This window comes from Lissotriton vulgaris, chromosome 2_1 (genome assembly GCF_964263255.1).
Source record: "Lissotriton vulgaris chromosome 2_1, aLisVul1.2, whole genome shotgun sequence".
Taxonomy (NCBI): domain Eukaryota; kingdom Metazoa; phylum Chordata; class Amphibia; order Caudata; family Salamandridae; genus Lissotriton; species Lissotriton vulgaris.
In genome coordinates, this window is record NC_141687.1 from 391,556,609 (window position 1) to 391,581,837 (window position 25,229).

The 25,229-nt window shown below is 47.3% G+C and overlaps 1 protein-coding gene across 4 annotated transcripts in view; it reads left to right on the forward strand.

Annotated features, from left to right (window-relative positions):
• CFLAR (CASP8 and FADD like apoptosis regulator) overlaps positions 1-25,229 on the forward strand; it is a 462,739-nt gene that overhangs the window by 203,200 nt on the left and 234,310 nt on the right. Inside the window, exon 1 of one of the 4 annotated variants that reach the window (XM_086955240.1) lies at positions 19,302-19,660. The exons of 2 other annotated variants lie outside the window; for them this stretch is intronic. The gene's annotated coding sequence lies outside the window, so the exon portion shown is untranslated. Of the gene's footprint in view, positions 1-19,301; positions 19,661-25,229 lie in introns of those variants that run through there. One more of the 4 variants, XR_015308381.1, reaches the window with a different exon arrangement.

The following is a 25,229-nucleotide window of genomic DNA, read 5'->3' on the forward strand; positions in this document are numbered from 1 at the left end:
TGAGTCGGGGAGAAACCATGTAGATTTTCCCTTCGTCATCCATTCAAGATCTGTTTGAATCCCTCCTAGTTCAGTCCATTTCTTTATTTCATCTGAAGTGGCATGTGTCTGAATATCGATTACATCTAGGGTGGGATCCCTGACTGTCATACACTGCGTTGGTACTATTGTCTTTGTCACATCAGTAGTCTGGGTGTGAGTCAATGCTGCATGTTTTGCTGTCTGGTCTGCCAGGTCGTTACCCTGGGAAACAGAATCTGTAACTTTAGTATGTGCTTTACACTTCATGACCGATATGCCCGAGGGCAAATGTATTGCTTCTAACAGTGCTTGAATGAGGGGACCGTGCTGGATCTTGGCACCATGAGAGGTCAAGAAACCTCGTTCTTGCCAGAGGACTCCGAAGTCGTGTACAACTCCGAATGCATAACGGGAATCTGTGTATATGTTAACATTTCTGTTCTTGGCTAGTATACAAGCTCGGGTCAGAGCGATGAGCTCCGCCGCTTGAGCAGACAGCGTGTCAATACGATGTGTTTCTTTGACTTCAGTTTCAGTGGTCACTGCATACGCGGCCACTAATTCTCCTGTACTTGTTCTCATGCATGAACCGTCCACATAAAGTGTCAGGTCTGGATTTGTCAGTGGGACATCTGTTAAGTCTCGTCGAGGTTTTGTTACTGCATTAATGATCTCTATGCAATCATGCGGAGCTGGATCTATCATAATTGTAGGTAACAATGTTGCGGGGTTCAGAATGCTACAGCGTCTGATTTCTATGTGTGGCTGGAAGAGCGTCAATTCATAACCTGTCAGTCGTGCTATAGTTAAGTGCTGAGTCTGGGTTCTGTTTAAAAGAACCTCTACAGAATGTGGAACTTGCACTGTTAATGGATGTCCTAAAACAATGGAGTCGCTCTGTCTGATTGCTAGCGCTGTTGCTGCTACTGACTTCAAGCACGCAGGGAGTGCCTGGGCTACTGAATCCAATGTACTAGAAAAATAAGCACAAGGCTTATGTGAACCTGCTTGATCTTGAGTGAGGACAGACAATGCTGTACCATCACGTTCTGTAACAAAAAGTGTAAAAGGTTTGCTGTAACATGGTGTCGCTAGAACTGGTGCTTGACATAAAGCTTTCTTTAACTCTTCAAAAGCCTGCGTATGTTCCTGAGTCCAAGGAAGGGCAGTCGAAGTCGATGCCTCCTGCGTTGTTAACTGAATGAGTGGTTTGGCTAGAAATGCATACTGGGGAATCCATTGTCTGCAGTACGAGGTGAGGCCTATAAAGGCCCGCACTTCCTTTTGTGTCTGGGGTAGTGGCATATTTACAATTAACTGAATGCGATCGGGAGTGAGCTGTCTCCCCACTTTGGACAGCAAGTGACCCAGGTACACAACTTGCTGAACACAGAATTGTAGCTTCGAAGGAGACACCTTGTGTCCCTTGTCGGCCAGGAAATGTAAAACTGTCAGTGATGCTCGTTCACATTCGGGTTCGCTTCGTGCGGTGATCAGCAGATCATCGACGTATTGCAGTAAGGCAGTATTAACTGGCATTATGATACAATCAAGTTGTCTTTTCAGTGCTTGGCTATAGATGCTGGGGCTTTCTGTGAATCCTTGAGGTGCGCGTGAAAATTTGAAACTTCGTCCATTTAAACTGAATCCGAAGAGATATTGGCTCTCCGGATCCATAGGTACACTGAAGAAGGCGTTCTTGAGGTCAATTACAGTAAAGAACGTTGCTTCTGAATCAATAGCAGTCAATAGGGAAGAGATATCGGGGACCACAGGGTACTGTGGAACAATACATTTATTTAGCTCTCTTAAATCAATCACCAGTCGATATACTGGCGGTGCATTGGGATCAGTACGTTTAAGAATCGGAATGATGGGTGAATTACAGATATTGGAGTCGGTCTCTACGACCACTCCTTGGGCTATGAGCTCTTCAATGATTTTCAGTAAAGCCACTACAGCATCGGGTGGTAACTTGTATTGTCTGATTCGGGGTAAAACAACACCTGGTTTGAGTGTAACACGGTATGGTGTAATGTGCATATAACCTACATCAGTTGGGCCTTTTGCCCACAAGTGATCTGGTAAAACCTTCAATCTGACATCAAACTCTCTTAATACATAATGACCCTTAAAGTCTCTTAAGAAAAGTCTAACTCCTTCCGGCGAGCAGCATATAACAGCTCCGAGAGCCTTCAATGTCTTTATTCCTAACAAGTTTTCTGGACATGACTTCGTGAGTAACAGGTCTGTAACACGTGATAATGGACCCACAGCCAGGGGAACGGGTTTCGATACCTCATTTACAATTGGCTGTCCTGAAAAACCAAGGGAAACATTCTGTGAGCCTGAGAGGGGTGCCCCTGGAACTTCATTGTGACTGATTGTGGTGCGACTTGCCCCTGTGTCAATCAAAAACTTTCTGTCTTTTCCCAATACTTGACTGTGTACATAAGGACCCTCTTGATCTACCGGAATCTCAATAAGAGGCAAGCCACCTTCCCTCTCTAGGCTGTTTCATGTATATCGTGGATAATCGGGGTAATCGGATTGGGCATACTGGTACATCTGTTGTGATACTTGCTGAGTTGCGGCAATGGGCTGTGGCTGTGACTGTGGCTGTCTCTGTGGTACCGCTACTGTCTGTGTTGCATGTGGTGAAACATGCATAGGCTGTGTATTCTGTGAAGTCTGTTGCTGACCATGGTCTTGTCTAGGCGGATGCGGTCTTTCTTTAGTTTTACCTGTCGCTATATTATGCTTCAGGACTGGACATTCATGTACGTAGTGACCTGGCTGCTTGCAGTAGTTGCATGTCCCTTTAACGGGAGCTGTGGAATGGCCTGTCTGGGTCGTACCCTTTCTTTGGCCGTCGGCTGGGACCGACTGGGCCACTAACATTTTCATTTTCGTGTCTTTCATGCGTTTTTGTTCCTGATCCTGTTCTTCTCTAATTCTGTTCTGATGATACTGTAACATCTGTAACATCTGAGATGGCGTATTTGCCTGCCAAGTGCTTTCAACTTTGTACACGCGGTTCTTAACTAATGGCAGAGAATTCTCGACTAATTTTGATACAAAAAGATGCGGGTACGACTCGCTACTTGGTTTAAGGCCACTATTTATAATGAAACACTTCTCGAATCTTGAATAGAAGTCACTAGTATCTTCATCGTGTTTCTGTTTACAGGACGAGATGGCGTCCCAGTCTTCCTTTCTAGTTGTCAGTAATCTTGGCAGAACCTGTACTATTAAACCTGGTAATGCTTTAGTTTTCTCCCCAAGGCCTAGCCCAGGGGTACGTAATTTCTCTTCATCTTCTATTTCTGTCCATACAATCTTTTTATCTCCCACCTCCCATTCTCTTTCCTTCAGTTTCTCGTAGATGCCGGTGGGCAACAGTACCTTTAGCATTTTCATGATATCTTCATATGTGTAATCCCCCATCAATAACATGTCCTTGAGTTCTCTATGAAAACCTGCAGGGTCTTTATCATGGCAGGGTACTAGTTTCTTCATTTCCAATAGTTCTAACTTGGTCAGAGGTGTGTGTACATACACACGTTTCAGGGCATTATCGGCACCCATGACTGGGTGTACTTCTCGTAATGGGTTCTGACTTTCAATGCCATGCAGACGCTCCATATGATACATTTTTCTTTCTGGGGGCGGAGCGGGAACATATTGTGAACCTAGGAAAGTGTTATATCTGTGTCGTTGTTCTAGAATTATTTGAATTAATTTGGTACTTAAGCCTCTCCATCTATCCATGAGTAGTGCTTCTAATGTATCGTGTAAGGGACCTGGATCAGAGTGTTGATGTCTGAATAGCGTGAGGAGGTGCTGAATCATGTATACACCTGCTAACTTCTGCTCGTCCGGGGAAAGGTTCAGAAATGTCTGTGCTACTGTGTTTTCACTGTATATATTCGGGTTGTCAGCCCACAGTACTGCTGACCGGGCTAGTTCTTGTTCATCCATAGAATTTAGTACATGGTACCCCATTCGTTCTCGGAGTAGTTTGTCAGTCTCTTGAAACTGATGTTCAGGAGAATTCGGTTTTGTTATGCCAGAGAGGAAGACTCTCTTACTGTCTGGACGAATGCCTTTCCTAAGGTAAGTTCCCTTACCTACATACGCTATCGTTTCTTTAGTTTTTCCTGGTTCTTCCGGTTCGTCCTCCTCCGAGGACTTGTCATTATCTTTTTCTTGTTCTTTTCTGTGTATTTCTATTACTTCCTTTCTTATTATCCTGTACATACTTGCTATACAATTCTGTTTATCATGCTTTCCGTCGGCTATATTTTGACCCCATCTGTTTAATGCTTCCATCTCTTCCTGGTCTACCCCAGGCCTGTCTCGGTCTCTTATTAGACAATTTATGAAAAAACGTAGGATATATTCTTGAGTGTCAACTTTCTGATGTGCCATGGCGTCTTTAATACTTTCGGGCTGGTCCCCAGTCTGGACAAAGTGATATATTCTGTCTAGGTGGTCAGTCATTCCTGGGAATAACACTAGGTAATCTGTAGCTTGTCGTAAGCGTAGTGATGCTATCAACATTCTATCGTCTTTACCGGGTACTGGATCGTATCTGCAAACTGGAAGGGGTTCTTTGAGTATATCGAGACGGGGTGATTGGAGCGTAGGTTGCTTCAGTAGGTCTCTGAGATTTAATCTATGTGATGCTGGCGGAGTCTGGAAATCTGCGGTCGCACCTCCAGAGGCGGAGGCTTGAGCATTACTTCTCTGTGGAGTCTGTATCTGTACCTGAACTTGTCTTCTATTAGGATCAGGCAAAAGCGGATTTGGTATATTAACCTTAGGTGTGGGAAGTGGTGGAGGTGGAGGAACAGGCTGTCGAACGGGTGAACTTTGTTGTGGTACTGGCGGAATACGGTCTTGGGGCGTGTTACCACCTCCGTCACCGTCGGTAGGCGGGGCGCGGACAGGTAGATTGGTGTAAGCGGGAGCTACGTCCTCTAGGTAGGAATTCAGAAATATGTCTTTAGTGGCCCTGTGAGTTACTTTGGTTGGAACCAATGGTGGCGGCAGATTTTTCGGTATTTCTGAAGTGGCGTCAGGCGAACCCTCGGCCACAAGGTACATGCCATTTACGAGATTGTTTCGTGCGCGGTCTATTTGTTCTGATTTTACTCGAATCCCTTCAGTAACTAATTCGTTTTCTTGAGCTTTATCTGATTCTTTAAGTCTGTCTTCTCTACGGAGTGCCTTTTCTGTACGTTTATGTGATTCCTTACGCCAGAATTCTATGGCATCTTTCTGAGATTGTCTAGCTTTCTTTTTCCATAGTGCTTCTTCTACCTTCATGATGCACTCGGCATCCCATGTCCCGGTAACGGGCCACCTGTGTCTCTCGTCTAGATGCTTAGTATAATCGGCCCATAAATCTAGATACAATATGGCATCTATGCCATGTTTCTGATACATGAAATTTCCAGGCGTGTCCCTAGGGGGGATAGGAATTTCTTCCTCTAGTATCCCTTTCCTAGTTCCTATCTGCTTCAACTTATTGAAAAACGGCATTTTCTTTACTTAGTACTGAATGCTCAATCCTTGCTGCTTAACTCTAGACACAACTAGTTACACAAGAACACAATAATGCACATAAAAAAACAGTCACTCCTACCACGACATTAATCACATGAAAACATTTGAAAACACATATGTCTACCCCCTATACTGGATGTACTGCTAAACAGCACAGATACACTGCTGAGAACAGTGCAAGAACTCGAATCATCGGATATACTGCTAAACAGTACAGATACACTGTCTAAAACAGTGCAGACCGTGTTTGTGTACCCAAACCCGTCTAGATACGTCCCAGCAATGGTACTCACCGGGAAGCACGGAAAACAGAAGGCCTCGGAAAACTCGACTGGACTGGACCGGACTCGACTCGACTCGACATATGGGTACTTCGGGAACTGGTGGGCCTCTTGACACCTCGGACCTTGCTTCTTTCGGCTAGGCTCTGGTCGGGATCCTCCGCACTCCTTACCGCCTCGTCTGGGTACTGATCGCAGTCTTCGTCACCTCCGTGGGCCAGAGGGAGATACAGGAAATCCTGCCGGTACGCGTAGTTTCCGTCTAACTGATGGCAGGGGACAGAGCGTGCAACGCACCAACCGGCGCGTAAGGTGGGGGAGGGGTCCCTGTTCGGGCGCCAAAATAATGTGGTAAATAGTTGATTTACCGTCTTAATTTCTATGCAGGTAAGTACTTAATCAATAATAACTCAATCGGAAAGAAAAAGGCAGAGTCCGTGGTGTTAGAGTTCTTAGGGGTTTTATTCCTTAAAAAGGAATGGTCATGACTGGTTATCGGATTCTTACCACCACAAGGGTGTAAGAAGGGATAGAGCAATATTTTATTGACAATACATAGCTTATATACTTGAGTTACATTATAGAAACCAATACAGTAGGCGTAACAGCTGAGAGAAACGAGATAAAACACACACGTGATAGTGATACGTAATTAGGAGGCGTGAACTAGGCGTGAACATAGAGGTGTGTGCAAGAAACGTCACATGTAGGTGTCACAAGTGGGTGGCTCTATGACGGAATCTTGCAATGTCAGCAGAAATCTGATGCCTGGATGCGCGCGCAGCTGCATGACGTGTGATTGACGTGAAGCTGGAGGGTGCTGGGGAATTGACATTTACACTGACGGAAAGAGACAGAAGTCTGGCATGTCAGATCAACTTGTGCTTCTATCATATCTGATATCTGATGTTTAGGAACTGAGCTATCTGGGCGGAAAGGTTTCTGGGGCAGAAGCTATTCTATACTGGCTGAGAGTGCGTGTATAAGCGCCTAAGTGTCTGCATGAGAAGCGTGGGGGCATGGGCCTTCCATGGTAGCATGGTAACAGGGGCTATGAATTACTTGCACAGAGACAGTGAGGCCGGGCCCTTTCGTTCTGCAGCTGGGGAATGTTTACTTAAACTAGTAGGCAGGAATGCATTTTCGAGGAGCAGACCAGATAATGCGAAGGTTGAATTCAGTCTTGGCAGGCAGCAGGCTGAGCTAAGCGCGGTGTGCCGCGCTGGAAGTAAGGCAGAGTTCACGGGTACAGAGGTAGCCTGGGCTGAGGCTTTCAGAGTCAGAAGGCAGGAAAAGGCTCAATGGCAGAATTCAGGGCCTGCTCCGCCAGAGCTGAAAAAACGTGTAAAGTATGCCACAAAAAGACGTTGGCAAGGCATACTTAGGAACTGAATATTCAACCCGTTCATGGCGGGTCTGAAAGAGGGCATGTTAACGTTGGACGCAAATGTATTTGCGTCTTCATAGCTGGCACAGGAGGGAAGTTACATGCACTTTAAGCTGGAACATGGAGACGGTGGGGTACACGATAGGGAACATAACTTGACCAAAAAATTATATTTCCTCAACACGCTTGACCCAGTCTTCTCCTCCAGCAAGCACATCTCCTTCAGCCACTCCACCGGACTACACTGGACAAATCACAGTTGCGTCCACTTCAACTTCAGGAAAACCACGACCCACCACCACCCGCAACAGGTTCCCTGCAGAAGCTGGAGCAAGATCACCGCCGACCAGCTCACCACCTCCCTCAGCCAGAACCCCCCCCCCACCAACACGCCGGACACCAACGAAGCAGCCCGCAACCTCACACAGTGGCTCACTAACTGCGCCGACGACCTCGCACCACTGAAGAACCCTCCCAGCAGACTCGGCAGCAAGAAAGCCTCATGGTTCACCAACGACCTCAAAAACTCCAAGAAAAACTGCCGCCCCCTCGAGAAAGCCTGGCGCCACGACCAGACAACATGACAGCCCTCAAGAACGCCACCCGCAAACACCACCAGCTGATCCGCACCACCAAAAGGACTACATTCAAAGAGCGACTGGACAACAACTCCCACAACAGCAAATAACTCTTCAGCATCGTTAGAGAGATCTCCAACCCCAGCGCCTGCAACAACGACATCACACCCTCGCAAGACCTCTGCGACTCACTCGCCTCATTCTTTCACCGCAAGATGGCCGACATACACAACAGCTTCGACGCACAGACCACGCACCCAACCACCGAACCAGCGCCCCCCACCACCACCCTCTGCACCTGGACCTTGGTCAGCACCGAAGACACCACCCGCACGATAAACACCATCCACTCCGGCTCCGCAACTGAACCATGCCCACACCACATCTTCAACAAAGCCGACTCCATCATCGCACCCCAACTACGGGACATCATTAACAGCTCCTTCACATCCGCCACCTTCCCGGAGAGCTGGTAACATGCCGAGCTCAGCGCCCTCCTGAAGAAACCCACTGTGGACCCCACGGACCGCAAGAACTTCCGCCCCATCTCGCTCCTTCCCTTTCCTGCCAAAGTCATCGAGAAGACCGTCAACAGACCACTCTCCGCCTTCCTCGAGACAAACGGATACCTCGACCCCTCGCAATCCGGTTTCCGAGCAAACCACAGCACCGAGACCGCACTTATCGCAGCCACCGACGACATCAGGTCCCTGCTCGACAACGGGGAAACATCTGCCCTCATCCTCCTGGACCTTTCAGCAGCCTTCGACACCGTATGCCACCGCACCCTGATACAGCGCCTCAGCAACACCGGTATCCAAGGAATGGCCTTGGAGAGGATCATCTCGTTCCTCGCCGGAAGAACCCAGAGAGTCCGCCTTCCCCCGTTCCGATCCGCGGCCACCGAAGTCATCTGCGGCATCCCGCAAGAATCCTCGCTCAGCCTCACCCTCTTCAACGTCTACATGAGCCCCCTCGCAGCCATCGCACGCCAACACAACCTCAACATCATCTCCTACGCCGACGACACCCAGCTGATCCTCTCCCTCACCAATGACCACGCCACCGCCAGAACCAGCCTCCAGGAAGGAATGAAAGACGTTGCGGAATGGATGAAGCTCAGCCGTCTGAAACTGAACTCGGACAAGACGGAAGTCCTCATCCTGGGACCATCCCCCTCTGCCTGGGACGACTCCTGGTGGCCCCCGGCCCTGGGCACATCCCCCAAGCCAGCGGACCATGGACGCAACCTGGGCTTCATCCTGGACTCCTCCCTCACGATGACCAGGCAAGCCAACGCCATATCGTCCTCCTGTATCAACACCCTGCAAATGCTCCGAATGATCATCCGGTGGATCCCCACCGAAACCAGGAAGACGGTCACCCAGGCCCTCGTCACCAGCCGTCTGGACTATGGGAGCATCCTCTACGCTGGAACCACAGCCAAACTTCAGAAAAGACTCCAGCGCATACAGAACGCTTCGGCAGGACTCATCCTGGACATCCCCGGTCACAGCCACATCTCTGCCCATCTGAAAGACCTGCACTGGCTCTCCGTCAGCAAGAGGATCACGTTCAGACTCCCCACCCACCGACACAAGGCTCTCCACGACATGGGCCCCAAATTCCTCAACAGCCGCCTCACATTCTACACACCCACCCGCCAGCTCCGATCCGCCAGCCTCGCCCTCGCCCCATGAATTCGCAGAGCCACCGCCGGAGGAAGATCCTTCTCCTACCTGGCAGCCAAGACATGGAACTCCCTCCCTACCCACCTATGGCTGACCCAGGATCACCTCTCCTTCAGGAAACAACACAAGACCTGGCTGTTCGAGCAGTAGCGATTCTCCCCTCCCCCCCGCCCCTCTCGCTCCCCCTCCCAGCGCCTTGAGACCCTAGCGGGTGAGTAGCGCGCTCTACAAATTTATATGATTGATTGGATACATTATCATCCCACAGCTTCCTCGCTGCGCTCTTTCTTTCCCTGAGTTATTGGTCTGACTAATAACATTCCACGGTATGCAAATATTTTATGTGCATGTGGAATGAAAAATTTTGCCTTAGCATAACTGTAATTGTGGCAGCCATTTTCTAGCTTAATGCTAAACCAATGCTACCAATTTGGGCCGGTCTCTGAAGTGTAAACCCTCATTCTCATGCCTGGCATCATAGGTAGGCATTCTTTAATTATTTGCTTAGCTCACTAGGGTTTACATTTTTTTATTGGTTTGAAAGTAAATTGTGTACCATCTCCCAATTTCAGTTTCTGCACCTGTATAGTTAATTTGTTTCAGTTTCGTGCATGATCTCCTTTGGAGCACTGCGTAACAAAACATATTAACGTACATTCTGCTTGTATGTTTAAGCTTTTCTGTGCATGCCATGCCAGGTGATCCCCTTGTCATGTGACTCAGTTTTCATTAATAAAAATGTTCAGAATTTTAAGTCAGTGCAGATTTCTTTGACTGCTGGGTACGTTGTTGCCAGGAAGTACTTGCGCTTGATCAAAGTTGGGAATAAGGAGGCAGACTGTGCTCCACACAAGAAACCCAAACACCAAGGTAAGCTGGAGAAGTCTCCCAACGGCTTAGTGTTCCACTTGCTGATTAGGTCAGAAAGTGCTAGTGAGCTTTGAAATGTATGATGCACGAAACCTGGTTGAGTTTATTGACTGTTAACATTTTAAAGGGAACTTGGAAGATGTTGTCTTAGCAGGTGACGATGAGACAAACCGGTTTTTAGATAAATTTGGCGGGAGTCCCAGGATTAGGAAGTGAGAGGTAGTATGATCGGCCTCATGTCGCTCCTGGGCGCGGCCACGGTCCCAGCGTGCGGTGAGCCCTCTCTACGATGAACATTGGTGAGAAGACATCATCCCCTAGCAGGTTGACCAATAGTTTCTCCACAAAAAGTTCCATCTTCCCTGTTTGCGCCGTCTCTGCAATCCCTGTAATGCGTATGTTCGAGCGCCTCGGAACGGGCTTCCAAGTCTTCAGACTTATCCTGGATGACCTGTAGTAGTCTGGCGAACTGCTTGCGGTCCTTATCCCACTCAGTCTGCGCTTCTTCGACCTCCGTGATATGCCTCTCCGACATGTCGAGCCGCTCCGCTTGTTTATCTACTCTTTCCGACATGCGGTCCATACGGTAGGTGAGTGCGTCTATCTTCGAGCCTATGGACGCCATGCTGTCTTGCAATCCCTTTTACATAGACACAAGCATGTCCTTTATGTCTGCGTACATCCTGCCTTCCGGGCCTTTTCTTGCCGGCGAAGTGTCAGGCGCCGGGTCCTCCGGTGCCTTCGTTTTGCGTTGTTGAAACGCAAGTTTTGTCTGGGTCCTGTCGTTCTTGCCCATAGTGTGTAGCGGGGTAATCCTGTGCCCCGTACCTCTGTGTTTGCTCCAAGTCAAGGACCACTGCGGTGGTCGGCACTCGTATCACAGCAACGCTTTCACTTCTCTGCACCTACGCCGTCTCAGAGCCCAGTGGATGCGATCAATAGGAACTACCAGTATTGCGGCCCTGCCACCTCGCCCGGCATGCAGTAGTTTCCACCCCACAGTCGTCGGCTAAAGCACTTCACCGGATCCAACCTAAGGCAGGTGCGCTTGATTATCCCTTGGCCTAGGGCTCCACTTTGTTCCTCCCTGCCCCCCTGAAGCACGGCAGGCGTATGGTCAGCAGGGTGCAGGACCGTAATCCGGGTCACACACAGAGTCCCAGAGCAGCCCAGCCAGTCGCTATTCCCGTCACAGCGGGTTCATGCACCTCCCGCTTCCCGCCTCCAGCCTTGCATCTCACTGCCGGCAAAGTCTTTCAAGATGGTGCGCTCTCCCCGTGTACTGCTGTCAAGACCGCTAAGCGATCCACGCCTCACCACAGTCACGCAGTGTTACAGATGAGGATGGTACAGATATCCCATGTTGCCGCTAGGTTCGGGCTTGTTGCTGGAGCACTGGGGGAGCGGACGCTCACCACACCGTTCAGGTCACCCCCAATTCTCTCGCGGCCTTTGCCCCCTAAAATTCGGCCTCCCAATGTTCCCGAAAGCGGGCAGCAGCAGGCGCTGGATCTGGGGGGGGGAGTGGGGGTCTCGGTGCCGACTATCGTGACACAGCTCCACCAAGGTCGGTCCCTCCGAACACACCAGTTCCTATATTCCCAATAGGCTCTGCGCATTGGAATAATATATACTGTAGTTTAGACGTAGGACTGATGTCGACTAGGTCTCTACCGAATATTTTAAACTTAATTGTGAGTGCCAGCTAGCTCGGAGGTCACTAGAAACTTTCTTGAATTCACAAGAAGGGATTTGTTTCTGACAACCGCATAAACATGACAACATTGTTTCCCAGGAATAAGAAATCAAATCTCTAGAGTCGCAGAAACAATAGAAAACTATTTTAATTAGTCAATCGTGCCTGCTTCGTTTCACCAGAGATGCAGAGAAATAGAGAGACGGGCGTTTTCAATAAAAGTATTTATTGAACAGTCTTCTTTCTCAAGCATTGGAAATGAACTGCTACAATCGTAATACTGGTTATACAGTACAATGCATATAATACGAACAGTATTATAAAGTAGTACTGTAAAAGCATCATATGGTTTCTAAGCCGTAAAAGGGCATAAAATGTATAAAATACATACAGTAATAAATAATGACTAAAAAGTAGTCAACTGGTGCTTCTAAAATACGCCTACCCCGGTGTACCTAACCTAAGTCTAGTACGAGGGAGGAAGTAAGGGAGGAGTAACCTAAGTTTAGTAGTTCTCTGCCAGGAATCTACTCCAAGAATTCTCTAAGAGGTCTGAAGTGGAGAAGTGTGGCTCACTGGTTAGAGCAGGCAGACCCTGAAGCAGAGGTCAGACCCGGGACCAGGGTTCAATTCCTGACGCGGCAGGGTCTTGAGCTCAAATGTCCACGGACTCGATAATTCTCGCTTCGGTGCCTGACCTAATCATGGGTTCACACTCTGCAACTCTGGGCATTAAGCTTGCTTAATCTCCACAACGGCCCCCTGCGGTGGGATGCCTGGCTTTCACCTTTGGGATGCCCGTTAGGGGCTATCTCACAGGGAAAAGCCAGGACGGGTTCCCAAGGCAAGCGCCGAGATGCCTCCGGGTAGTCGAGCGCTATATAAGAACATACAAAAAAAAAAAAAATAAATAATCAGGTCCGTACCTTGGTTTTAGAATGAAGGAGGTCTTGTATCTCTCTCAGGACTCGATTTCCCAGATACCCGCAAGGGTAAGCCGAAAACACTGGAACTGAATTTCTCGGCAAGAGAAAAGACAGCGTCTCTCTCAGTGCGTCAGCTGGAGGGTCGGCTTCCTTCGGCACTTGCTGCTGCAGGGCGTCTGGCAAGTAGATAGTCAATCTGCTCAAAACCACTGTGTGTTTGTCTGGGCAAACCTAGGCATATTTATACTTTGAAGGTGCCGAGTTTGACGCATGTTTGGACTTAATATCGTCACTCAAAGGCTAAATTCTTGGAAAACGCCAGGAGTTCTTGGAGAACTTAATATTCAAGCAGGGGGAACTCCCTAGCTGCTGAAGGCGGGTTTTTCCAAGAAATTGTTGTTAATTCTCGGAACTTAGTGGAAGTAGACATGCCGTATTTGGGCTGTATGGCTTAGGCCAAATAGGGTAGTGATTTCTATGCCTATATAAGGATATGATAAAGTATACCTATATAAGGACATGAATCGGGAAAATTACACTAGGGTCCTAGATTTGTTTACAACACAGGTAGGCCTCACAGCATTCAATTAGGCTGCAAGGTCCTAGTGTGGGGTCCCCTTTGCAGGGCCTTGTATCCATTACGTAGTGCTGGGAGGCCCAGGGCAGGAGGCTCTGTCCTTGGCCTCGCAGCGCTATACTGTGAGATCACTACATTTTATTCCACAGAGGGAATAGCATGTTAGCTTCCCAGACCAGGCCACCAGTGCTAAACTTAGAGGGCTAGAGAGGTAAATGCAGCTAAGGTCAAAAAACCTGATAACCACCCAATTCCCTAGCAGGGAGCTCTGTGGCCCCTCTTTTCATGATTGTAGCAGATTTACTGCTCCATGACACACTTTGAGTCCCCCGGTCCACTTCTGTCCAAGGGACTGTGAATTAGTAATTTCTTGTCCATATAATTACTTGTAGGAGATTTCATAGATACAGTTTTGACAGCCCATGGCGAGTGCTGCTCCTGGGTCTCATTTAACAGGGCAGTGAGGGTGCAGTACAGGGGCAGACAGAAAGGATCTACTGTAGCTAGACAAGGTTTCTTGTTGTGGAAGAGTGCGACCGCTGTCAGCCAGCAGCCACGAAACCTCGCTACCTTACCCTCCTTTTCAAATGTAGAAATAGCAAGCAACTTCCTTGATATGATGAGTGACCAAGCACTGATTGAGTCAAAATAATCAGTGCCCGTCCATTGCTCCGGACGTCATTGAGGTACTATTCTGTTCTGTTAAACTTTTAGTGCCCTGCAAGTAGAAGGCATGCAACTGGCATAAACATGCCCAGCAGGACAAACAATTGCAAAGATTTATTTTCTATAGTCCAGTTGCTTTTATTTTGCTAAGTCTTATTTTCTTAATTTGCACTCATGCTTTTTTTGTTTTTGCTTGGGGACTCTTCTCAAAAGACAAGGATTATTTTATTGCAAAGCACAACGTTGTTTCTTTCTTATGTGTATTTTCTAAAATTATGCTTTGACAAGTAATTGTGCAGTACACCCCAATCAACCCCAATCCAATCCACCCCACCCACCCCACACCAATCCACTCCACTTAATACAATCCACACCAAACCAATCCACCCCACCACATTCCAATCCTCCCACCCTAATCTGCCCCACTCCAGTTTACCCCACTCCAATCCAAAACAATCTGCCCCTCTCCAATTTACCCCACTCCAATCCAAAACAATCTGCCCCACTCCAATGTATCCCGCTACAATCCAAAACAATCCTCCCCTCTCTCAATTTACCCCGCTCCAATCCGCAAAAATCTGCCTCACTCCAATCCACAACAATCTGCCCCACTCCAATCCAAAACAATCTGCCCGACTCCAATCCAAAACAATCTGCCCGACTCCAATTCAAAACAATCTGCCCGACTCCAATCCAAAACAATCTGCCCGACTCCAATCCAAAACAATCTGCCCCACTCCAATCCAAAACAATCTGCCCCACTCCAATCCAAAACAATCTGCCCCACTCCAATCCAAAACAATTTGCCCCACTCCAGTTTACTCCACTCCAATCCAAAAGAATCTGCCCCTCTCCAATTTACCCCACTCCAATCCAAAACAATATGCCCCACTCCAATCCAAAACAATCTGCCCCACTCCATTTTACCCCTCTCCAATCCAAAACAATCTGCCCCACTCCAATTTACCCCACTCCAATCCAAAACAATCTGCCCCTCCCCAATTTACCCCACTCCAATCTGCCCCTCTGCAATTTACCCCACTCCAATCCACAACAATCCACTCCTATCCAATCTGCCACACTCCAATCCACCACACTCCAATCCGCCCCACCTCACTATATTCCATCCCACTCCACTCCACTCCAATCCACTGACCCCATTTAAATCCACCCCTCTCCAGTCCACCCCACCCGACTCCGGTTCACTCCACTCCATTCCACCCCACCCGCCCCATTTTAATCCACCCCAATCAGTCCACCCCACTGCAGTCCAATCCACCCCAATCTGCTCCAATCCACCTCACTCTACCCCAATCCACCCTGCCCCAGTTCTATCCACCCCACAAAATCCAATCACTCCAGACCCCACATTCCAATTCACCCAAATCCACCCACTACACCAGTCCAATCCACCTTCTCGAGGACAGTCCAATCCACTCCATCTTGTCCACTCAAATTCACCCCACTCCATACCACCCTACTCTAATCCAATCCACCCTACCCCAAGCCAATCTAATACACCCTACTCCAATCTACCTCGATCCAATCCAACTCACCCCATTGTAATCCACCCCTCTACAATCCGATCAAGTCCATCCACTCCAATCAAACTCACTCCACTCAATCAAACTCACTCCACTCAATCAAACTCATTCTACAGTCCAATCCACCCCAATCTTCCTCACTCCACCCAATTCCAACTCCACTCGACGGCACTCCACTCTATCGTAATACACTATACGACACTGCACTCTGCTACTGAACTCTACTCAACTGTATGACACTGTACTCCCCCCTACTCCACACTGCAACACTCTACTCCAACAAATCCAGTCTATGACACTCTACTCACACCACTCCACTCAAGGGCACTCTGTGCCACTAACTTTTAACCATGCTGAACAGCAGCCACGCTAGTGTATAACATGCCAAATACACATTGCCAAAGCCAATTGCTCTTATAGGCGAGACCTATTGGCTTTGCCACTGCTTGGTAATGGTGATGTTATTCTGAGCCTTTGTCTAGAATATTTACCAAGAAAAGATTCACACAACACATTGGGTATTAACACAGTGGTGAAAAGCACAATACCTATGTGGTGGTGTGTCAAAGGTATTTTTAAGCTGTCATTTGAATTACCACTACCATATCAAAGGGTTTAATTCCACTTTTTCTAAGGAGTTGCTATTATACTATTTAATGACGCTCAGATAATGGACCCTGGAAGGATGATTGTGCATCACTTAGATTCAAACTACTGATCTGCAGTTATACAGCCAGAGTGCAACTCACCAAACTATTCTGATATCATCTGTGAAGAAACAGAGGCCTTTGCTTGCCTCCTCTCCAGGCTTTGTTGGTCAACAGATTTACCTTCCAAACCAATTACTCAATTATTAGTGACCACACACCTAGGATCCAGGCCTTGCACTTATTTAACCTTGATTGTTGCATGTACAGAGCACAAACACACTTTACGGAGCGGGGAGAGGGAATGAAATTTAAAAAAAATCACACTTACCTGCCTGCCGCTTGCCATCACCTCCACCTCCTCTCGGTCTTCTTCCCCGCTTCCAGGGCAGGAAGCAGGATGCATCCTGCTCCCAGCCTCCTGATGGCCAATCACAAAGCTACAATGCAGCATTGTGATTGGTCTGAGCACCATGGATCGGCGCTCAGCCAGAGAATGGGAGGCTGGGCATGTTCTCCATGCAGGCTGCAATGCAGCCTGCAAGGAGAACATGCAAAGTGCGCATTAATGTTAGGCGGGCCCCAATGGCCGGCCAGACGTTCATGTGCACGTTAGGGAGTGCAAACCACTCCTCCAGTCCCCTGCTCTGTCCGCGGAGCAGACACGCCCTGTCCCTCCTGCAAAGCTGCAGCAATAGTGAAAAAAAAAATAATAACTTGGCTATTATAATTTTATTTTTCCTTAAGTGACACTGCTTAAAAGCAGTGGGGCGACCCTTCACTTCTTGTGATGTCACATGCAAATTAGAGGGGCCTCGCATCTTCCATTTCGCCCAGGGCCCCACAATTCCTAGGACCGGCCCTGGCTGGGGTATTCATCAAAACACTAGGTTTTAAACTTTGTATGGCCGGTCACAAAAACATCTGTTGCAGGCTCCCACTGGCTATACCTGTGGTGCCTGGAGTAAAGGGCATGCAGCAACGATTGAACCCAAAGGCATTATGGGACCGCGAGGATGCGCATGATCAAACGCCCCAGAGGGTTTAGTCCGACATACTTTTAACCTGTCACTCGATCACCTGAGCCTGTAAGGAACGTGGAGGTGCTCAAGAAAATCACCGAGCTTTAAGCATATCCGAGAGAAAATTATAATGCAGCCCAAAGTTGCCCACAATGAATTCCCAGGGATAATTGCATGTCTTCAAAATCAAACGGAGGCGAGCGTCAAGTGAAACATAATTCTTTTTCAAAACAGATTTTATTGACTGGTCACATGGGTAGCCACAGATCTCTGTATCCCAGAGGTATCTGCCAAGAATCATCACATAAGTGAAACATAATTCTGAGTGTTCAAAACTATATCGTAAATGTAATAGATGTGTCTAACCACTGTGAACAAACAAACCTGTATCGCGTTCTCATCAGTTGCCGTGGCGAGAGCCGTGGTGAGATTCGCATGGGCGACGGGGATGGTTCCGATGTAAATAGAAACCTATTAGGAGGTGAAAGGAATTAGAGGACAGGCGAATTAAAAAAAAAGATAACGAGAGGAGCCATCTTGAAAACGTCTTTAACAACATAAGTTGGTGATCAACTGCCAAGAAAAGAAGGTACCTTAAAAAGATGAATATCCTAGAGTTCAGATGTGGCCCCAGTGAACCACAAAATCTTGGATTGATTTGAGGTCCTTATCGAACATGAAACAAAGGCAAGGAGACAAAACACTCTAATCTTACTGCTAAACAAGCATTTGCAATGCAAATAGGTCTCGCATTTACGCGAGTTTGAGCTATTGACATTGCAAACAACCATGCCTTTTATTTTTTCTTTCGTTTTTAAAACCTAAATAAAAGGCATTGTCATTTACAATGCCGATAGCTTAAACTCCTGTAACTGCGAGACCTATTGCATTGCAAATACTTGTTTTTCTTTGACCGGCCATTTATTAATTCAGATTCTGTTCCCACAGTGCAATGTTAAGAATTAAAAGGCGTGTTTCACTTACAAGATCGACTTCCCTCATTTCTCTCTCGCAATGCCTTATGCGTTTTTTTAAATATTTTTTTTACTGTGCGTCTTTCTGCACACGGTACATTCAAGTAACATTTTCCCGTGGGAAACAGCTTAGCCATTGAACCTTTATCAAGAGTTGGCAGTGCCACTCGTGCAAATTTTTGAAGGCGAGTTTGAGTTCCAAAGTCTGGAAAGACACCCGTTAAGCCAAGGCCTTGTGGCTGCCTGTTAGGTTACCACGGGCATTTTATGTAGCAATACCTAACTGCCCGCGTTGGCAGTGTGCTCGAATGACAAACGTGCAGTGCACCAAGGTCGTAGCCCTGATCTTGATTTTGAATCATTCGCCTTAACTGTAGCGTCACTGGTCCTGTCCTGTAATAGAAAAGAAGAACACAAGAAAAACGACTTCAAAATTCAGCGTCCGCATTGACTTTTACATCCCAACACGTAGGTTCTACACATATCTGTGCAGCAGGCGCTTTAACCTTTCGAGTTAACTTACTGAAGTGTCCGCACCGCTTCCGTGATGTAAGCAAGGTCGCCCCTGGCAAGCCCAGTGTTTTACAGAAGTGCGTGCATTTGTGACTTCCCTGATGAGGATGTGGCATAACTGGCAGAGCTGACGACTTGGGATCTGGGGAGTTCGGTTAGTCTCACCGTCCTCCAACATCCTCTGAGTCTATGCAAATGACCTCATTTCCCCATGCCTCAAAAAAATGAATGATCTCCCCCAAGAAAGAGCGCTCATTCTCCATTGCCTGCCCCAGCTGCGTGCTTTTACTGGACTATCGGTCACAGTCACAGAGCCCCCTCCTCCGCCCCTTGAGCGCGTGTATTTGTGAGGGGGCGTGCGAGAGGCGTCGTTCCGGTCCAGGGAACGTTTCGCCTGCTAGGCATCACCCTTCAGGGCCAGCGACAGTAAGGGGCTGCGGGGCACGTCTCGGTCACTGGAAAGACCCGTGAGCAATCAATCTTTAAAGGGCAGCGTGCGCGGGATCCGGCGTCGCTCGGAATGAGACGCACACAGCTTTCGTTTCTGTAAGTGCTGCGGCAATCTCGTGGCTCGCGTGCTGTTTCCCATCGGTCTCCGGTGCCAGACCAGGCAGCGGCGGCGCCCCCCCCCCCCCCCCCCACTCTTCGGTGTCAGCATCTGCTGCGTGGCTGCAGGCGGACGAACGTGGTGCGAAAGTGAGTACCAAATTCTGTTCTCAATGAGTTTGTCAAAGTATGAACGTGCGCAGTGGGCGGGGTCGAAACTGCCGCCTAGAGGGGATAGTCATAATCCCTATATTTTTTGCATCACTTTTATATTTCAATGATACAAAAACATATGGCACGCGTTAGGCGCACTTTGCCTGTGAGCGGGACAGCCTCGGGGAGGGAGCTAGGCGTTAGTGCTTGGGGCAGAGTGCGGGTTTCGCCACATTCATAAGTGCATAACAAATTTCCCCACACGGTCTGTGTGCCTCAAGATCTTTATTCTCTCAGCGAGAGAAACGTGCTCTAGATGGGGTCGAACCAGAGGCTTGATCCAGATGCCTGGCTCGGGCTCAGCTCGAGGTCCTATTGAACATTAGAACTCAAAGCGAGCCGAGCCTCCACGTGGTCTCTGCCTGCCGCCCACGCGGTCTCTGCCTGCCGCCCACGCGCTAACCCCATGCGCCAGGAATTCAAGATAACCATTAGCCTTTGATGTAAGCACGGGGAAGAGAGATACCGTATCACCTGGTGGCTGAATTGCGCAATAAGAAACTGGAAAACCTGGGATGGGTCCGTCTTCCTTGCTTGGGCAGATCATCCGATCACGGTTGGATATCTTATTTCACGGTGCCTCCTTGATGCTTATCAGAGCGCCCTGAAATACACGAGTTGGCGATGTGCGCTGTTTAAAAACTTATTTCGTGTTTAATGTAGTTTTTGTATTGCGTTGCTCCATCTATAATAAGGAATAAAGAAGACATAGTGTAGAGAGGACAACCGACTTGCCTCTTAATTCACTAATGGCGTTATCGTGATGGTAGAGAGGGTGCAGGAATGTTTCAAAGATCAAAAACGTTACTTTTTAAAAAATGCCACCAAGTGCATAATCCGATATAAGATCACACGCTTCTGCATATATTTTTGGAAATTTGAAGAGACCTTATAGTATTGTTATTTTTGCTACATGGTTTTGCCAGCCGATCTTTGTCATGACTCGTGCACAGGCTCCTAGAGCCAAGCCAGACCCTTAGCTTGGATCTCCTCATTCTTTTGTTGGTTTTCTCACTTCTAATGTGGAGACAGGCGTAGATAAGCACTGTATACAGACAAATCGAGAGATAAGCACACACAGACAGGCACACAGATTCCCCTAAACTGAGAGCAAGAGACACAGCTCAGGGATTGCGACACTCGCAAGGTGATCGCTCCAAAGCCATCCTCTATATCCTTCATAGGGGCATGCGCTGTGCTTAATTTGTAAAATAATAAGTTGCCCAAAAGCTCATTGCCGCAGGTATTAGATGTCTCTGCGCCGAACACCAAGGCAGGGTAGACCTGAATCAACCGGAGACCTCTTTAATTCACCAGAAACTAAATGCATCTTTATCTCACTCTGACAGGTTCCTGCTTTCTCTCTTGATGGCAGTTTTTAGGTCTCGCCTATTAATCCCGCAAGGGATAATAGGACGAGAGTATAGAGGCCAAACCAAGGTCTGAAACCATAGCAGATTTCTTACAGTTCGTGTGGTGCACTTGTGCGGAAAGCACATCCACATCAAAGCCATCAGCCTCCCTCCCACATGCATCTGAAGTTTCCCTCGGGGTGTGCTCGGCCTCGGGCATTTCTCCTCCCCCCTAATTATTCACCCCTGCTGTTGCTGCCCACGGCCGTACTTTCACTTTCACATCCGCCAGGCCGTGTCTCTTTCAAAATTCTCCCCCCTCCCACTTTCTAGCCCCCTGATGCTCCCCACTATCTTATATGCTCCATGAACATGTTTGTGTGTTATTCTATGTTCTAGTAACTGATGTTATTTTGTATCTCTGTTTGTAACGTTAACCTCACGTAAAGCGCTCTGATACCCCCGGGTCTAACCAGCGTTTCCTCCCACTCTCCCTCCCACTCACTCGCTCCCCCGCTCTCCCTTTGCACTTTGGCCCCCTGCTGCCCCTAGTCGCCATTGCTTGTCTTCGTGTGTTTGAAGTTGAGCACTTGTTGTTTTAACTTCTGAAATTGCTGGAATGTAAATACAGCCCCGTTCCAAAGTGCTGTTCTGGGCCTGGAAGTACAGTCCCTGCACTTCCCCGGCATATGGTAACATTTTCTGTCATGTTAAGAGGTGGAGGGTGTGTTTTTGTAATGGCTCCAAAGTGGCTTCATAGTTCTTTCCTTTGTTAGGACTTCATTTAGTCAATTTAAACAAACCGTAGCAGAGAATCCTGTGACCATAAACAGGGTTGCCCTGTCTGTCCTGAACCAAAGTATCCATCCACATCTTCGGTTTGAACCACTCCGAGAGGCTCATATGAAAACACCCTCAAAACTGATAAGCAACATTCAACATCATCAAGTGCGATCCCATATGATTCACGGGTCTGCCACATGCCAGCCGTACACCCATCAATGCACGGAGCTGGAGATTCAACGTGCGAGCCTTCCGGCAGTGCCTACATTTCACACGCACGGTGGTGCAGCGTTTGTATGGATTTCTTCAGGGTAGTGAGGAGCAAGTGCTTTAGATTTTTTACTGCACATCACCGCTAAAAAGTAAAGGAGGCGCCTTTAAATCTGCAAATCGAGGCCTTGGTGCAAGTCACTGGCTCAAAGGCCAACAAGGCTCCTCATCCTTCAGAGGTCGATAGGAGGAGTACCAAGCAGCTGGGTATAAAATGCACACTATCAACTCTTAGTTTTTTATAGTCAGACCTGCAGGACTCAATCGTTTGCATATCAGCTGGTGCTTTGGGATTTAAAGTCCACTGTTAGGAAAATACAGTTTTTATTACTTCTTTTCTTTGTGATAGCTGAGCATCAACTTATAGCGCCATGTTTTTTTAGAATTTTTTCACACTACGAAGCCGCCACGGTTCTGCAACCAGGAACACACGAGTTCCCCTTCAGCTTTGAGTTGACAGAGTAAGTTACTTTTTGTGACTTCCAATAGTATATGATTGATTACAGCTTGGGAGGGGAGCAGTGACATAATACAAAACAAGCATTGGCATAGCCAATAGGTCTCCGTTTTGGGACCTTAGAAGTATTTAGACAAGCAACAGTTGGCTGTGGGTCTGGTTGAGCCAGAGCAGAACATCTGACTCGAACCAGGCTCGAGCTTTCAGGGACATCCAACATTTGATCTTTTACGCACACTTTCATCTATGTCACCTTTATTATTACAACAGTCTTCCTTTCCTATGTAACATCTTGAATGTTGGCATTCTTAGACATGCATTTCTCAGTGTTTCCATTTGGCACAAAACACCCTTTTAAATGTTAATTTAACTTTTATTTCATTTAAAGTCATAATCCGTTGATTTCTGTAATGTTGGGAACTGACTCAGAACAGAGCAAGTAAGGCACCAGGGATTAGTGACTGAAGTCTCCATGTGAGCGTAACACTTACCTTCATTTACCTGGTTACTTGTTCTTTTTTGTTGTTATGGTTTCCGGCTTCGATTTTCCCACACAGATTCATGGCTGTCACGCTCGAGCCGCAGCCCTTTCTCCTTATTAGGGATTAACATTCTTTGCCTGTTCACTAGGAACGACTCAACAGAAGAGATGCGTCACTCACTGTACTGGCTTTTTCAAGGCCAGGCATCTCTGTCCTCTAGTGGTCTCAAAATACCGTGACCTCTTTGTAAAGGGATCGCTGCTGGTCTTCTAAACGGGTTATTGCAACTTGTACTCAAACGGGTTCCCAATGCCGAGATGACAGGCAACGCCTTTCTATTGTCAAAAGTAGGCTGGGGGGGGGGGAGGCCCAGCCGTCATCCAAATCCTCTGTTTATAAGACTCCAAGGGACTCCCAAAATAATTATTTAAAATCTGTCTGTACTGTTAATCTAAGTCGGTCGGCGCGTGTAATATCAAATTACATTTCTGAGGCTCTGTACATTGAGCACTCACCTGTTTGCACTCAGGAAAATGACAGACCTTTTTGCTGCAACTGGCTTGTTTTATGTATTGTCTTTTACACACTTTTGTTAGCTGATCTATTTTAGTACACATTATGCTGCAATCTGGCGTTTGAGTTTTTTTCAGGCACACCTCTACTCCATAGCCTCTCACTGAAAGGTGTGAACTCTAGCACTGCCACGCTCGCGAATGCCTTACAGTGCAACCACACACCCACCACACACACAACACCACAAACACAACCACACACAACACACAAACGCAACCACACACACACCCACAACCACATAAACCACACACATAAACACATACACAACTACACTGAAAACCAAACCGTCAGTGCACACTTTCACCACGCAGACACCATCACTCATCAGTACACGCTTTCATCACACACAAACACCACCAGCCGTCAGTGCACGCTTCCACCAGGCACACACCAACAGACATAGTACACACTTTCACCAGGCACACACACACCATCAGCCATCAGTGCACACTTTCACCAGGCACGCACACACCACCAGACGTCACTGCACGCTTTCACCAGGCATACACACACCGCCAGCTGTCAGTGCACAATTTCACCATTCACACACACACCACCAGACGTCAGTGCACGCTTCTAACTATTGCCCTCACTCTATCTATCGCCCTAACTCTATCTATCTATCCTATCTATCTATCTATCTATCTATCTATCTATCTATCTATCTATCCTATCTATCTATCTATCCTATCTATCTACATATCTATCTATCTATCTATCTATCTATCTATCTATCTATCTATCTATCTATCTATCTATCTATCTATCGCCCTCCCTCTATCTAGCGTATCACCACAGCATCACTCAGCACCACCACAGCATCACTCAGGGGCACCACACATTCACTATGCTCTACTACAGCATCACTGAACGCTACAGCATCACTCGTCGCCACCACAACATCACTCAGCGCCACCACAGCATCAATCTGTACAACCATTCAAAAACAACTGGTTCAAAAATGTTCTCTCAATGTTTCAAGCTGTATTACAAATGTCACAAAAAGATCTTAATATTTCACTTCTGTTCTTGTATTTTCGTCACAATAAAATACACTGAACATAATCTAAACAAAAGTTATTTACAAAAGTTTAAGCTATTGCCTTTATAAATTACAATAACTTTTAAGTATTAATTTAAAAAAAAATAAAAGCCATTGTTATTTGTAATATCAATACATCTAAGTCATGTAAATACAACACATATTGCATTACAAATGCTATAAGTGTCACATTTGCGAAAGTTAAAACTATTGGCATTGTAAATGACAAAGCTATTAATTTAGCTATTTTCAGAACCAACACATAAATAAAAAATGTGTAATTTACAATACCAATAGCTCAAAATTTCCTAATGCGAGACCTATTGCATTGCAAATGCTTGTTTCATCTTTCTCTTCCTCCGTCTTTCCCCGATTGTGTGTTTCCCTTGTGTGTTTTCCGCTCCTGCTCTTGGGAAATGTCAGATGAGGAAAAATGATTGCCGATCTAAAAAATTAGTGCGGTGCCCCCCACCGGCAACCATCGAATCAAATTAAGCACAGGACATGTGGATTCTCTGTTGTGTATTGCGTTGATTAGTTTTCCATT